The sequence below is a fragment of the Ostrea edulis genome, chromosome 2 (assembly GCF_947568905.1).
Source record: "Ostrea edulis chromosome 2, xbOstEdul1.1, whole genome shotgun sequence".
NCBI lineage: Eukaryota > Metazoa > Mollusca > Bivalvia > Ostreida > Ostreidae > Ostrea > Ostrea edulis.
In genome coordinates, this window is record NC_079165.1 from 5399771 (window position 1) to 5417093 (window position 17323).

The 17323-nt window shown below is 34.7% G+C and overlaps 1 protein-coding gene across 18 annotated transcripts in view; it reads right to left on the minus strand.

The window, feature by feature from the left end:
- LOC125666273 (uncharacterized) overlaps nt 1–15094 on the minus strand; it is a 45339-nt gene extending 30245 nt beyond the window's left edge. For 5 of the 18 annotated variants that reach the window (XM_056157414.1, XM_056157400.1, XM_056157412.1 and 2 more), the window contains exon 1: nt 14851–15089. The gene's annotated coding sequence lies outside the window, so the exon portion shown is untranslated. Of the gene's footprint in view, nt 1–5486; nt 5503–5680; nt 5701–9079; nt 10348–14850 lie in introns of those variants that run through there. The other 13 variants (XM_056157405.1, XM_056157397.1, XM_056157398.1 and 10 more) reach the window with 7 other exon arrangements.
- Nucleotides 15095–17323: the final 2229 nt, after the last annotated feature.

Sequence of the window (17323 nt, forward strand, 5' to 3'; positions counted from 1 at the left end):
ATGACATAATGCAGATAATTATGACCACTCTTCGTTATTTTTATCATTTTACATGAGAATAATAAACAGTGTGCGTTTAACGTCCCGTTAATAACATTACACCCATATTGAAACTTCACCAGTGGCAGAAGTCCCACAAATTTAGACTCAGGGCAGTAGTAGTGAGTAAGCTTCTAAGTGCCAATGTCAGTCGTGACACGGGACCTCTGATTTTAAAGTCCATACTTACATGAATATTCATATTTCATCTGAAAAACCTGCGATCCTAACTTTTAAATGCTGAGATACGCGACGACACCTCTGTCAACGTCTAAATGTCAAAGATTTATTGCCAAAACTTATTATTACCTATTGCATCATAAACGATAATTTTACAAGTTTTAGTTTTAAGCTTTAAATCTTACAGTAGGTTCACAAAAAACAACAAATTCCATGCCATGATTATTTTACTATTAAATTATTGAATGAATGAATATTGATATAAAACCTTTTTATTCGCTCCGGTGTCTCATATTCATTATCTTCTGCTTTTATAAAATTCAGACAAGAGTTTGATTTGTTTAGATCATTACGGTTTGATATGCTAAGTTAGTCATAGTATATTTTGATATGCTTTTTAGACATTAACAGGTATTTGTGGACCTTAGTGGGAACGATAGATTGATCATAGATAGCAGAATCATTAAACATATGGAAACAACATTTGAATTCTTCTTTGTTCCTAATGGAATTTATTTATAATCATAATGTCTGAAAGTTATCAGAGTCTGACTCCTTTATATGACTGTAGAATGTCGTTGTTATTATAACCGTTAATTCTCTCACCATTTTGTTTGTTTGTGCTAAAACCTTTGATCCGGTTTGACATACATGTACAGGGTTTGACACTAAGGCACGTCCGACCGACCGAGTCTACTAGATGATAGTTCCGGTCGGGTATATTGTCGATTTACTAGTCTGACTGGTCGTGTTGACAAAATAAACAAGAAATTTACTATAAACAATAAGATATTTTATTCTTAACTAAAAAAAAATCACTGTGAAGAGTTAACAAGCAACATTGAACCGCGTGATGACATAATCTCTATTTTTAGTTCTAATAAATAGTCGCTGTCGGAAGTGATGTTTTACGAAATTTACTCGATGTTAATGTGTGTAAAGTTATGTTGCGGATAAATAGATATAAACTGAATTTATTTTCATTTGAAAAAAAAAAACCAGTTTATCTTAATTGAAGATGAGAAAGCGTCTATAAAATTAATAAATTACATCGTAAACAGCCATTTTTCGGTGTTGAAACATGTGCGGAAATGTCTCTATATTCAAATACGACTTTTCGTCATCAAGGAAAGATGTCCCGAGAGATTCAGAAAAAAAAGGAATAGGCTGGGAAGAAACAAAGCAGGGCTTATGAAATAGAAATTATAAAAAAAGCGGTTGAGGGCATTTTATTCTAATAAATTGACTAAAAAATTTCTGTGCCGGGTAGAATTTAAAGAAACAGAAAATGCGTTTGAAAATAAAAACATCAAATTGAATGACGAGACTAAAGATTTTTTTGAGACAATTAAATACGTCTTAGTTGAAACTTAACGTTTGTCATTTTAATTAAGTATCTAAATATGGAGAAACATGGGGTTTTTTTCCTGGAAAGTTGGTCAGGACTAGTGGATGTAAGGTCAGGTCTAGTAAAAATCATTTGAAGTAGCCCGACTGGTCTAGTGCTCAAAAACGTAAATGTCAAACCCTGATGTACATATAAAAGAAAATCTGAACAAAATTTAAATGATTTCCGGATTATTTGTTTTTAGGTGCATACACTGATGAAAGGCTTTAAATAATAGGTGTATTAACATTAAAACATCAAAACATATGACTAAATTAGACTCATCCTTAAGTCATAATGCCAATTCAAGTTAATTGATAGATTAGGCCAACGACAAAAATTGTTGAGTTTCCGCTAACATTCCAGAAAAAAATAGGGTAGGTAGGTAGGAAATAATTTTTTTTTTTTTTTTAATTTTATTTTTTCAAAGTATAAGAAAACATTGTAAACTCTAACAAGTTCAATGATCTATTGAATGTTATACTTTCAATATAAAATTTTGCTTAAATTGCATTGCAAGTAAACTTTCAATCTTAGCATTTCACCTGTTATTGGCTGAGGATTATTTCCAGATGTTTTAGAAGAAACAATATTTTTCAATGAAACATATAGCATAAAACACAAATTAAAGTTAACTCCTTTATGCCCCTATGCTATACAAGTACCAGCTATATTGTTTCTAAATTTAGATTGGTTGTCATGGGAATACTACTATTGGATATGTTTGACAGGAAAATAATATGATTTTGAAAAAAAATATATTAAAAAATCACCAAAATATCAACATCATTAACATATTTTAAGTTTATTAATTCATTTCTGAATGTACTTTCACAATCTAAATGGAACAAGGGTAGGAAGACAGTCTGGGCAGATCCCACTTATCCTAATGGGATCCAACTCTCTTCCAGCTAACACTTTTTATCGGACATAAATTTTTATTTAAAAAAAAAAGTCTGCACACCCCCCCCCCCCCCCCCACTACAATATTGGTAAACAACTACCTGCTTTATCCATTTAGTTTCAATTTAGTATCAACAGCAATAAAGAAGATGCTATTTAAGTGCTATTTAATTGTTTTACACATAAACACTATATAACAAGTTTGGCCATGCCCTGGGGTCAGAACCTCTACCCCGGGGATCATGAAATTTACAATTTTGGTAGAAATCTTTCTGCTCTCCATCACCATGCATTAATGATTTAGTTTTTCTTACACGTGTGCGGTTCTTGAGAAGAAGAATTTTGAAAAGTTGTCAATTTTGGGCAGTTTTTGCCCTGCTCCCTAAGGTCCCATGGGTGTTGGAGACCTGAAATTTACAATTTACGTCCCCCATGTCCCAATGATACTTCATACCAAATTCGAAAAGAATTGGACTGGTAGTTTTCAGGAAGAAGTTAAAAATAAACAATTGTTCATGCACGACGGACGACAACCGATTGCAATACTGATAGGTCACCTGAGTTTAATCTGAACAAAATTTAAATGATTTCTGGATTATTTGTGTTTTAGTCAGCGATGTTGGTGATTTTTGTTTCGCAATCGATTAGTAGCAACATAGAGCTCTAAACGACTGACAATCAATCATTGGCAACAATCATTTCATCACTAGTCTACATTATGATTTTTCTATTTTCTAAACAAGTGAACAATATTTACCTTGAAAATTTCGGGGGGGGGGGGGGGGGGGGGGGGGGGGGGGGTCATGTGCCAGCTGCACCCCCTTAAATCTGCCACAGATACACATTCAATAAGGAGAAAAGTAGAAGCAAGTGATACTTGTATTTGTTCAGACCTTCAGTGATTATACCTCTGGTGTTTCCAGGGAATGTATTTGTCATACACTTATAGTACAAAAGTCTTTTGTATTCTTCATCTATAGGATTTATATATACAAGATCGCTGACTCTTCCTTAATTTCACTTTTTCATCCAACGTATTATATTCGATCGGGGTGGGGTGGGGTTGGGGGGGGGGGGATGGGCGGCAGCTAGAGGTAAAGTCTATCTTTCACTGGTTACATCAGTTTTATAAATGTTTTGAAGCTGTGTGTTTTCAGTTCGCATGGAGTTATATTGAAGGCATGTTTTTACACATGTGTAGTGGGAGATTATGTGAGGATTTTGATTTTATTTCAATGTTGCATACATGTACAAATATTAGAATTTTGAACCGATTTGCAAGAAGCGATATAAGACCTCAACATTACGCAAACAAGAGGCCCATGGGCCACATCACTCACCTGAGTCACCTTGGCCCATAGCTGAAAACTTTCGATATATATTTGCATCTAAAACCTTAGTCCCTATTATGGCCCAAACTACCCTTTGCAAACTTGAATCTACACTATGTCAGAAAGATTTCATGTACATGTCAACTTCTTTAGCCCAATGGTTCTTGAGAAGAGGATATTTAAAGCTTTTTCCTATATTTGTATGTAAAACTTTGACCCCCCTCCAACTTGTGGCCCCATCCTACCCACCAGGGGCCATGATTTGAACAAACTTGAATCTGCACTATGTCAGAAAGTTTTCTTGTGAATATCAGCTTTTCTGACTCAGTGGTTATTGAGAAAAAGATTTTAACTATATATTTGTATGTAAAACTTTGATCCCCCTTGTGGCCCCATCCTACCCCCGGGGGCCATGATTTGAACAAACTTGAATCTGCACTATGTCAGAAAGTTTTCATGTAAAAATCAGCTTTTCTGGCCAAGTGGTTCTTGAGAAGAAGATTTTTCCTATATATTTGTATATAAAACTTTGATCCCCTATTGTGGCCCCATCCAACCCCCAGGGGCCCATGATTTGAACAAACTTGAATCTGCATTATGTCAGGAAGCTTTCATGTAAATCTCAGCTTTTCTGGCTTAGTGGTTCTTGAGAAGAAGATTTTTAAAGTTTTTCCCTAAATATTTGTGTGTAAAACTTTGATCTCCCCTTGTGGCCCCATCCTACCACTGGGGGCCATGATTTGAACAAACTTGAATCTGCAATATGTCAGGAAGCTTTCAGGTAAATTTCAGCTCTTCTGGCCCAGTGGTTCTTGAGAAGAAGATTTTTAAATGACCCCACTTTATTTTTGCATTTTTGTGATTATCTCCCCTTTGAAAGGGACATGGCCCTTCATTTGAACAAACTTGAAAGCACTTCACCCAAGGATGCTTTTGGCCATGTTTGGCTGAAATTGGCCCAGTGGTTCTGGAGAAGTCGAAAATGTGAAAAGTTTAACACACAGACGGACAAACAGACAGACAGATGACGGACAAAAAGCGATCAGAAAAGCTCACTTGAGCTTTCAGCTCAGGTGAGCTAAAAATGCACGTGAACGAGCTTTTTGGCCTAGCGTCAATCACAGGAGTCTGACAGCAAGCTCAGTGGTAGTATTTATGCTCATTTCTCATTTATTTCTACTTTATTGATAAAATTGCCGAATCCTAGCTGTGCATGACTTCAATAACACATATACATATACTAAGTACAAATTTCAGTTTAATCGCTACTTTAAACAATAGACCCATGGACCACATCGCTCACCTGAGGCACCTTTAGTTAATATTTAAAGATTTTTCCGATATATTCACTTGTAATACTTTGATCCCTATTGTGGCCCTAACCTACTCCTGGGGGCCATGATTTTTACAATATATATTTTTTTAAATATATTTTTAATATATTTTTGTACAAGTATCGAGTTTACATTGATGTATTTCATGAAATTATCGCAAATTGTACATTAATACACGCAACAGTCATACACAAACAAAAGCAAATTTCGTATGTACATTGTGTATACCATTACATGTACAAATACATTTAATGCATGGGTATAATATATAAACAATGCATTTGAAAAGGAAGACATTATATAATAGTCTACATGTGTAGTGACATCCAGAATTTACAGGTGTTCATGTATGGCTTCAAACTTTACGAGCTCGATCGTTTGGGATACCTGTAATTAACAAACACCCCCGAAAGGAGTCAAGATAGATGCAGTAAATAAACAATACGGACGGTATACCCTGTGTCAACACCTTAACACTCCTAACAATATTAAATATTCCTACTTACATTTTGTGTCATTCATTTGTCACAGCTACATCGACCCGAGGAAATAACCAGTACAAAACTTTCTATTTTTATTATTGATGTGACCATAGATTGTAGTTAGATCATGCAACATTTGTATACATTTGATGTAGATAAAACTGTGTATTATACTGAACTACCCGTAGAATGTTTAAAGGCTAATGCAGAAACGTACCAGATAAATAATTACATCTTTGCATTAAGGACAAATGTTTACAAAAGTTTCAAATTTGGCAAGAGTAGTAATGACAATGTCTTTCATAAATATAGGCGTAAAAATAGCCATATCAGTTTGACTTTCTGACACGTACATACGGTACATTATGTAGCATCGTTTGTTTGTTTTTATTTTTCCGGGTAGGGAGGGGTGACTTGTTTAAAACTCTTGTCAAGCAATGCAAAATAATTATAATAATTTGTGCCTGAACTTGTAAATGCTAAATCGTGAACACAGGAGAAGAGGTTTTCATTACCTGAAACTGCCTTATTTTTTGTACTTGGGTTAAATTCATAACGACAAGCTCTTATATTCGTCTCTCATTTAGTATCGTTTTTAACCAAAGTTCAAATGAACCTTTCGGCATTCACAGTGGATAACCCTGACATTTTGCACTTCAAAATTAAATTTCTGATATAGTAGGAAAGTATCCTTCCACTCTTACACACACGTTCAATTTTCATTTTCGCTTTGCTATCAAGATTGGTTCTTTCATTTTGGTGTTCCGAATGTCAATGAAAAAGTGAACGATGAACGAACGGTGAGCGCATGGTGAACGCAAAAATATGAACGGAGAGCGCACGGTGAACGAACGGTGAGCGAACGGAAAAATGGTAAAGTAGAACATTTCAGGGACTGTATATTGCTTAATATATACCTAGTTTTTGTAGAAATAAAATAAAATCAAACACTAGTTTAAATTAATCTTTACATTATTGACGTTATATATATTGAACAATTATATTCAAAGCTTCACATAAATAGACATTAACATAGCCAAAACTGCGGCATTAAAAATTCTCTTAATCAACATTTATAAATAATTATCTTTTTCTGAGTGTGGTTATGATCTAACATTATGTAACAGGAAGGGAGAAAATGCAACGGACCAGACCGGGATTCAAACCCGGGCCCCTGAATCTCTAGTCAGGTGCTCTACCAACTGAGCTACCTGGCCACCGGCGATCGAACCCAGCTGACCGCTACATTTATATATACCCGGGATAACAATCCTTTGGCATTTTCTTGTGGAGTTGGAAAGAAAAAATACAGTCATACATGTATATCAATATGCCTAAAATTTAATTGACTACAGTAGGCCTATATTTTTTAAATATCAATTTCAAGATGTAAATCTAGATGCAATACATAGTATATTTACTGTCCTGATGTTCTCATTGTAATGTATTTACAGGGGGGGGTATCCATTTTGGTAATCGGAAAAAAAATAGTTTATTGTGTATATACAGTCATGGGACAATTATTAGCCACCCCGTTCGCAAATGGCGTTGTATTTGCGATTAGGAACTGAAAATAGACCCCCGTGCTATAAATAGACAACAAATTTCCCCTTCATATTTTTACAACAAGGTCAAGCTACTAAAATTGATGACGCATACACATACATTTTTTCGTCTGCTATGATCATAAACTTAGTAAACATTGTTGATTGAAATGGGTCGTAAAGGGAAAGAGCTGAGCATTGAAGTCAGAAATCTCATAATAATTTCACACAAAGTGAACGGAAATGTTTCTAACTTATCAAGGACTTTAGAAATACCCAGATCTACCGTGCGAAGTGTTATTAAGAAATTCAAACAGCATTCTGATGTGAAAAATCGCACGGGAAGGGGCCGTAATGTCTATTCACGCAGAGGGATTCTAACAAACTTTCAAGGGTCGTCAAAGAAAATCGAAGACGTACTTACAAAGACATAACAGGCATTATTAATGAAAATAGGAATCATCAATTTTGTACAAAAACTGTTGAAAGAAAAAAAAAATAGGATATGTACAGAGGGTTGCAAAGAAGAAAGTGGCAGGTCGTGAAGTGAATAAAAAAGAACGTGTAAAATGATGCAAGGAGAGGAAAGATTGGACAGTTCAGCAAGAATGGTGTAAATGGATTTTCAGTGATGAGAGTCAGATTGTTATTGGGGATAACAACAAGGTATACGTGTGGCGAAAAGCGGATGAAAAGTATAACCCCCAACTCGCGTGTCCTGCTCCGCGACGAAAGTTAAGTGTTATGATCTGGGGATGCATTTGTTTTCAAGGTATGGGCACTTTGACTGATATCCAAGGTAAAATTAATGCTCAAAGATATTTACAAATAATTGATGATAATATATGGCTAGTAATAGCCAGGCATTTCCCGGAGAACAACTACATTTTCGTGGACGACAATGCCCCTGTTCATCGAGCCAAAATTATTAAAGATTATGTAGCTGACAACAATATTAAATACAACAACATGGCCAGCACAGTCACCAGATTTAAATATTATAGAGAACATATGGTAACATTTGAAAAGAACACTAGAAACCCGTGTCCATTTTATAAACTCTCGACAAGATCTTATAGCGGAAATTCGGACTGTGTGGCAAAACATCCCATTAAACTATGTACAGGACCTTTATAATTCTATACCAGGGCGACTAAAGGAGGTAATCAGGATGAAAGGAAATCTGACCAAATACCGAGGTAAGATTTTAATTCTATCCACAAAACTTCACCAAGTGGACGTGCGTTTCATGGCAGTCATTTTGAAAGTGGCGAATAATTATGTCCTATGACTGTAGTTGACACGACTGATCGGAATTGTACAAACAGATGGTGTCTCTTTGGTAAGGCATCTCAACTACAATAATGCATTCACGGAAGAAATATTTATAGATGCATTAGCTGAAAGGTGTATCAATTAAATGCATTTATTTTTTGTGCAGAAAACTTGGTTATTTTTTTTTAGCTACAGACAACTTTTCCCCCAGCCGCGATTTTTTTCCCAAGCGTGTTTACAAGTGACAAAGATGTCGAAGTCCTAATGTATTAAAGAAGTGTGACTAAGTGTAAATAATAAACCTGGGTTGGATAAAAATTACAATAGTTTTGTATCCCTCAGTAATCATTTTCAACGTGATGTACCTTTATAAGTAAAATCATTTCATTAATTAAATATTTTAATGACAATTATAAAGTGATTCGGAACTGGCAATGATCCGGAACTGGGAAAACGGCTGTATATATAAATAATTACCAGGGTCTAGATATACGCGTTCCCGTTGCCGGGGTAACCGTAATGTCGTCTCGGGAAGCAGACCTAGAGTGATCAAAGGAAATTCTGAATAAAGGAGACCTGCGTTTGATAATCAACATATTCTTACTTTACCACGTTTAGATACTTTTACTCGTAGTCTTAGTTCCCTCGTCTCTGCTGGTAGTCTTGAGTTTAGCAGTCATGTATTACACACACTAAGAAAAACTGTCAAAGCCAACTAGGCCTATGATCTCAGCCCTGTCGTCTGCTCAACTGCTGCGCCTTGATGTGATGTCGCTAATCCGCAGCGGCAACGGCGCGAAATTCCCTTCGACAAATTGGATTTATCGCTTATTTTTGTCTCAAACATCGAACCCGATAATAGATACCACATGTCTTTAAGATTTTAAAACAACATCCTACACAATAGTTTCTGTTTATTTTTACCTACAAAGACTAACCCCATATTAAAGTGTTCTTCGCATGTTTGCAATCTAATTAAAATTAGATCCTATGATCCGATCATCTATTATCACTACAGCGGCGGGGGGGGGGGGGGGGGGGGGGGGGGGGGGTAAAACAGCCACGCATCATCAATAATAAGAAGAAGCATTTGTGTAGGCACCAAATTTTATTTAAAAAAAAATATTTTCAGAAAAGGTGTTCCAACGAATTCTTTTCTTTAAAAGCGCGAGAAAATTACACTGCAATGGCTGGTAAAATTTAGAAAAATGTTGATCCAATGAATGAATTAAGTGGGGGGTCGTTCAAGGGCGTGTCCACGATTTGAGCTGATTTTTTTTTTTAATTTAATTTTTTTTTTCATCTTTAGTGTTTACAATGCTTAACTAACTTGAAAATATTTCTATTATTCAAAATTTGAATATCAGCTGTGGAATTACAAGTGAAATACATCACTCACAATATTTTGTTATGTAAACAAGGCTCGTGCCATGTTTTTGTTTACATATAGATTGCTTGATAGAAAACAAAATGAGATGTACCAAACACTAGAAACTATTCAATTGTGTTAAGATATAACTTGAAAATGGAAAAAAAAAATCAGCTCTAGGAAACTGTTGCTAGCATATCTAACCTACATGTAAACAAAAGCATGGCACGAGCCTTGTTTGCATAACAAAAACTGGGCACCACTATATAATTAGAAAAAAATGTTGAATGTGGCGAAAAACATCAAAACAATCAATCAATCATAACAATGAATTGTGAGCTCTGTATCCCCCATATACTTCGACAGCTGACGTTCAAATTTTTGCTGACTATTAGAAATACCGTAGTTAAGCATCCTAAACATTAAAATGAAAAAAAAAAAAAAAATGAAAATGTTCAGCTAAAAATCGTGTCCATGCTGCACATTATTCTGTGACCAAAACAAATATAGAAAAAATTGCATCATTGAGAGAAAGATAAGAGAAGAGAGAGTGTGTGAAACTGCAACAATACTTATCATTTCCATTAGTGGAACTCTTCAAATTAAAGGCGCGTAAAGTCGTGCTATCGGGACAACATACGTAAACATTACTTATGCATACGTAATATAAATTATGGTATCGAATACATATTATAACCGACTGCAAACCACGACACTGATTAAAATTCTAAAGGCAAATTTAGGAATTGATTATTCTTACAAAAAAACAGACGAACTTATTAGACTATGTGAAGGATCTGCCAAATCTAAACGATATAAAGCACCAATCGCAAGAAGAACTGTGAAGGGAAAAACCAAAATGCACATCCGACACAATAACTTTTCTTGTAATTAATGGGATTCCATATATTATTAGAATTATTCTGTCAGACTATGAAGACATTCATTTTTTCATACAATTTGGACAGGTTCATATGGACATGGACTTTGTAATCGTTCATGTACTTCTCTCTCTCTCTCTCTCTCTCTCTCTCTCTCTCTCTCTCTCTCTCATTTTCCAATATTTTAGAATAAGTTATATATTTGCCAAACTGCATTTTTAAAGACGTTTATAACACTAATTAACACAACAAATGTGTTTCCAAACTGCATCTAAGCTATTTTGAAAATTACAAAATATTGATTGACTTAGGACAGAGAGAACATGGTTGTTTGGAATTTTTAAATTAGGTGTAGTAGAGTTTAAAAAAACATGTAACATCCTTGATAAACTAGTGTTAGAATATTTAAAAAATGCAGTTTGACCAATGGCTATTCTATTTAAAGATACACAATGTACTTTAACTTAAAGGGGGGGGGGGGGGGGGGTGCTATGAACGTTTCGTTTATGTCCCAGTAATCTCGCACTTGCTCGCGAGACTTCTGCATTTTCTTACCAATGACGCACAAGAGTCACCAAAGCGCGATAACTCTAATGAGCTGGTAATGAGAAGTATTCCAAATCATTAATTTTAAAGACACAACGTACACGGTGGCTTAATGTAAATTAGAGATAAACTTACAGATGCTGAGAGGTGGTTATATGATGCCAACTAAATTGATGGTCATCGCCAATGCCTGTGATACATTCTGTAATATAATTTACATTACGCCGTCGCATTACGTGTTATGTAAAGATTGGACACGGGGTCCATTGTTGAATGTCACGTATCTTAACTCATTCTTAAAATCATGCTTAAACAAAAAATGTGGTCAAGTATTAAATATATTTTGTTTGAAAAGAAGCTTTTTAAATGCTTTAGGGGACCCTGATTTGCTGTAATCCTTTTCCCTCCTTTCCTCCTTTGCCCCCCCCCCCCCCCCCCTCCGGGACTCTGCCCTGGACGCCCCCTATCCTGTATGGGCTTAAATTGCACTTCCAAACAGGGCTAGCTACGCGCCTGATTGGTAGCTCAATAAGGCAACTAATCGTGCAAGATTTTAACTTAATTCGCAATACCAAGGTCAACAGCAGGCTGCGTTCAAGATCGTAGCGGCTAGTCTAGGGGTTGTACATGGTGTTTGATTTCTGTCATTTTATACCTCATCGTCTGTTTGTTATTTTGAGGCGAACATTCAGCCACAATACCTAGCCCTTGGTTAGCCGCTACATTCTTGACTATTCAGGAGAGAGAGAGAGAGAGAGAGAGAGAGAGAGAGAGAGAGAGAGAGAGAGAGTTTACGCATGTCCGATCGATCGAAACAAAAGATAGGATATATACATGTACTTCACATCGACTAAATATAACAGTGCTCTTTGTGTTGATGGAATTAACCAGTTATTTTTTCGAAAAACCAAGAACTTTTGCAAAATAAAAGAAATAAACTACATGGACACATTCAAATATCTATCAAAAATACGTTCTTTGATTTCTTTGAGCGAGGGTGGTGACATCAAAGTTAAAAAAACAAATTGCATGAGAGTGTAAATTCGGCAACTTGAAATATCCTTAAAATTATTCATTCCCTGCATAAAAGATGTGCGTGAATTCACTTGCGCTTTCATGGTGAATATCATGATTAACCAATTGATTGGTTAAAGTTTATGTCCCTTATAAGATTATTTCACACAAAACAACATATTTTATGTATTTCATTACATGTATTTTGGAAGCCAACAAAACAGGAATATACAACTTGGTAACTAATTTAAAATGAGTCTCGCTTGGGTTTTTGCACACCTCACTCATGGTTAAACTTAACCTTGTTTGAATATGAAATCCCCCCCCCCCCCCCCCCCCCCCCCCCCCCGCAATGTAAAATTCCCTAAGTTAGGATTTTCTACGTATTGGTTGAGGATTGGGTATTGAAGAATTTAAACCAATGATACATGATACCATAAAAAAAGGTATCAGTCATCCAGAAAGCATATAGCACCTACTGCAAAACATATGTAAATATCGGTAGCAGGTCGTTCCGTCCCACAATCGGTCCGTCCCTAGTCGATCCGTCCCATGGTCAATTCGGCTCATTTTGCTTAGTCGATCCGGCCCCTCCAATTTTTTTTTTTATCAAAGATATAATAAATGTATATTACTTAAGACAAAGGGACGTTTTTACATATATATTGCAGTTGGTTATCAAAATTAGATAACTGGCGATGGTGTACAGTAGATTTATAGCGCAGACTGCCCAGTAGGGCCCCTGCTATTAGATAACTGCCGAAGTTAGACGTGTAAATAAAATTGTTTATTTAGGATTTATAATTTTTGTTTGAAGTGCGATGGTTATGAAAATGTGTGCTCATTAATTATTGTAGAAACATCGTTATTTAACTTTGAATAGCAGTCAATGTAAATGTGTGTCCCCTGTCCACTAATCATTGTGAAAACACCTAAGTAGTGAAAACAGTTTTATAACTGCATTGTTGTGCAACCTTTGATAATTAATTACGAGCTTACAGTAACCTAACTATTCTTTGTAGTGAAAATGAAGCCCACTTTATCGAATATTGTGATGTGTATAATGATCTTAGAAAAAGCTGTCAAATATCAAAACAGCATATTATTGTCATCCTACCTGATGACAGAAGATATCAGCGGCACACACACCATGAAGATAAAATACGCAAATGAATTAAACCAATTCAGTACTGTAAATAGCTTGAAAAAAAAAGTAATTATTTTTCTGGGCCGGATCGACTAGGGGACGTATTAACTATGGGACGGATAGTCTAGGGACGGATCGGTAATGGGACGAATCGACTAAGGGACGGATTGATAATGGGACGGAACGTCTAGAAAGCTAAATATCTAATTATAAACACAATTATAGAAAGTTGAATGTTGCTAATTAAAACCCTCTTTTTTATCATTTGAGTTTTCATGATCACACAGTGGAATTTCATATTAAAGAAATATACAGTCCTGAATGGTATTTAAAATTGACTACACACAATAAAACTTTTAAAAAATAAGGGAATTATGTCGTTCGCACGAGATAATAAGTCATGCGAACGAGAAAATGAGTCGTGCAAACGAGATAATAAGATAGAAAGGTGTAATAACGCGAATCTTAGACGTAGCAACGCAAAATAAAGGTGATTATAACGAAAAGAAAGACGTGGTAACGCGAAAAAAGGCGTAATACATGTTACGCGGATTTCAAAGACACAATAAAGCAAATTAAAGATGTAGGAATGCGAAGTTTAACTCAGCCGCCCCCGGAGTTTTTTTTTTAAATTTAAGGTAAATCGTGATATCTTGTTTAGAAAAATAGTAAACAATAGAAGAATAAATAATTTCGCTCACTCTGAGCACAGGCACTTGTTTCTGTAAATACGACCTGAGCAGAGGCAGTAAGTAAGTAAAGTGCCTGTGACTCTCGGAAAAATAAAAAGACAATTAAACTGTTTTTATATATTGAATTACTTTTATTAGGGGAACTTGCATGGTTTTTTTTAACATCTTTTCCAAAACTTCTTAAAATTTGCACCATTTTATTAATTTCACCTTATCGAAAATGACAGAGAATGATAAACATGAGTGCATAGGAGACATATTTCTTGCCCTATAAAATCTATAAAAACTTTAGGAGCTTGCAGGGAATTGGCCTCGTCGATCCCCAGACCTCCTGTATCAAAAAGTTGCACCCCCTAACCGCAATTCCTGGATCCGCCCCTGATATGAATTTAATAGTTATAGAGCAACCATATTCATCCAGTTTTACCATTCAGCATTGGTTTCTATCATCTACATTTGGATTAAATCGCATTGATTTGATCTACATTAAACGAATACTAATTATGTACATGGTGCGTGGGTACATGAACTAGACTTATGTATCTGTATACACTGTGACGTCATGCATGTTGTTCCTCACGGTCTCAAAACGTACTAAATCATTACGCTATTATTCACGTTGTTTTATATTAATAAAAAACACGTTACATAAGTTATAGTGCATTTCAATATAAAAAAAACCAAAACAGACAGCGCCCCAGGATTTATATTCAACAGGTAACTTACCCTTTTGTGGGTCAGGGGACATTTTGAAGAACAGTCATTAGTAGTCAGATCGTTGAATGGTTCCACCTTAGTCACGTGTACCACTAATTGAACGTTTTGTTTTTAAATAAAGGACACCTCAGCGTCCTGTGAGATATCCAGTGGATTATTTACCCATAAACAATGTCTTGTACAAACTTTTCAATGACTCTTCCGCATTCCCCAGTTCACGATAATGGCGGCTGCTTGGGTAGTTTTAGTAGGTCTTTTAAAGATCATTGATCCGCAACTAGGTGTGTAACTGTGCCGTGTTATCGACTGAACTCACTGAAGCGTGAGTGTGCCTTTCACAATTCCATTTAAACGCCACATTTAGATTTCATAACATTGTAGATTTATACAGTTTTAAATTTATCAGAAATTTCATTTCGGTTTTTGCTAGACTTTGTCTGTATAGAATATTGTTGAAAATATCATATTTTGCAGCGGGTGTCTTGATTTTATTTCGTGTCATTTGGGTTTTTCCAGGGGTTGATAGCGGTCTGTTCCAATCAAGTCGAGAAATAAAGCAATGCTCCTCGAGATCCTAGTGTCGATCCTTCAAGATTGACAACGGAATATCTATATTAAATACATTGATTATTAAAACACAAATATGTAGATAATAATCACAATATATGGGTGAATCCAGGAATTGTCACAGGGGAGCAATGAATGCAGAAGACACAAATACTCTATAGACCCTAGAAAGCTATGAGGTTTTTGGGGGTTTTTTTCAATGAAAGCACAGTGTAATTTAAGGTGTTATGTTTAGGATATGTGTATAACTTGTATATGTCATGCAAATTTCGAGGGTCTTTGCCACAATACTTAGCTAATCCGTGTAACTGAAATTAACAGAATTGTTTGACTTATTGCCGAAAGCATGAAATCGAGTCGGTTCACGATAGATTTGATCTAGATCTGCTACCACGCTGACCCAATATGCTAGAAGTCAAATAACAAATACACACTGACCTATTATGCTAGAAGTCAAACAACAAATACACGCGACCCCCACCAAATCTGCTACAAAGCTGACCTAATATGGTAGAAGTCGAATATCAAATACACGGTGACCCAATATGTTAGAAGTCAAACAACAGAACGCTGACCCAATATGTTAGAAGTCAAACAGCAAATACACGCGACCCCCACTAGTTCTATCCTAGCGAAGAAAACCTTCGAATCTACATATAATATACAACTTCTACATAGATCACTGTACTATCTATACATGTAATATACAAATTATACATAGATCACTGTATTATCTATACATGTAATATACAACTTATACATAGATCACTGTATTATCTATACATGTAATATACAACTTATACATAGACCACTGTATTATCTATACATGTAATATACAACTTATACATATATCACTGTATTATCTATACATGTAATATACAACTTATACATATATCACTGTATTATCTATACATGTAATATACAACTTATACATATATCACTGTATTATCTATACATGTAATATACAAATTATACATAGATCACTGTATTATCTATACATGTAATATACAACTTATACATAGATCACTGTATCCTCTATACATGTAATATAAACTTCTACATATATCACTGTATCATCTATACATGTAATATACAACTTATACATAGACCACTGTATTATCTATACGTGTAATATACAACTTATATATAGATAACTGTATCATCTATACATGTAATATACAACTTATACATAGATCACTGTATTATCTATACATGTAATATACAACTTATACATAGATCACTGTATTATCTATACATGTAATATAAACTTATACATAAATCACTGTATTATTTATACATGTAATATACAAATTATACATAGATCACTGTATTATCTCTACATGTAATATACAAATTATACATAGATCACTGTATCATCTATACGTGTAATATAAACTTATACATAGATCACTGTATCATCTACACATGTAATATACAAATTATACATAGATCACTGTATCATCTATACGTGTAATATACAACTTATACATAGACCACTGTATTATCTATACATGTAATATACAACTTATACATAGATCACTGTATCATCTATACATGTAATATACAACTTATACATAGATCACTGTATTATCTCTACATGTAATATACAACTTATACATATATCACTGTATTATCTATACATGTAATATACAACTTATACATAGCTCAATCTATTATCTATACATATAATATACAACTTATACATAGATCACTGTATCATCTATACATGTAATATACAACTTATACATAGATTACCGTATTATCTATTTATGTAATATACAACTTATACATAGATCAATCTATTATCTATACATATAATATACAACTTATACATAGATCACTGTATTATCTATACATGTAATATAAACTTATACATAGATCACTGTATCATCTATACATGTAATATACAAATTAT